General features: G+C 30.5%; 1 protein-coding gene across 1 annotated transcript in view; it reads left to right on the forward strand.

Annotated features, from left to right (window-relative positions):
* LOC119426036 (ATP-binding cassette sub-family F member 1-like) overlaps nt 1–545 on the forward strand; it is a 25,572-nt gene that overhangs the window by 3,767 nt on the left and 21,260 nt on the right. The gene's annotated exons all lie outside the window — the stretch shown is intronic.

Consider the following 545-nt stretch of genomic DNA (forward strand, 5'->3'; position numbering starts at 1 on the left):
GAAGGTGCTATTTAAGAGACTGAGCTGAAAACAGCACCTCAGACTGAGGAAGTCTCTTGGATGAGAGACGAAACGTTTCTAGATTTTTTTTGCTTTGTTTTGTTTTTTGTTTTTTTTGAATGTCCAGAGGACCAGATTGAACTTTTTTGGATTTTTCTACCTGGATTATTGAGCATGCATCAGGATGTATCAGTAAAGGTTGAATGAATATAAATATATACATAATGATTTATTCAACCTTTTATTTATACAGGTTGGCTTAATTGAGCCACAAGGACTCATTTACAAGAGACCTGCTCCAGACAGAACATATAAAGTACAGACAAGAATAACAGGAAACAATGACAATGATAAACTACAGTAAAAATGATAGAGATGATATGTGTATATCTATATATACATATATATACATACACGAGATTTGTATATACAAAATAGATATAATGTGTGTGTATATAAGAAAATTATTAAACTGTATATATGTGTATATGACAGTAATCTAGATCATGTGTGTATATATTTATATATGAGATGTCTGTGTGTGT

This window comes from Nematolebias whitei, chromosome 19, assembly GCF_014905685.2.
Source record: "Nematolebias whitei isolate Nwh7 chromosome 19, NemWhi1, whole genome shotgun sequence".
Taxonomy (NCBI): domain Eukaryota; kingdom Metazoa; phylum Chordata; class Actinopteri; order Cyprinodontiformes; family Rivulidae; genus Nematolebias; species Nematolebias whitei.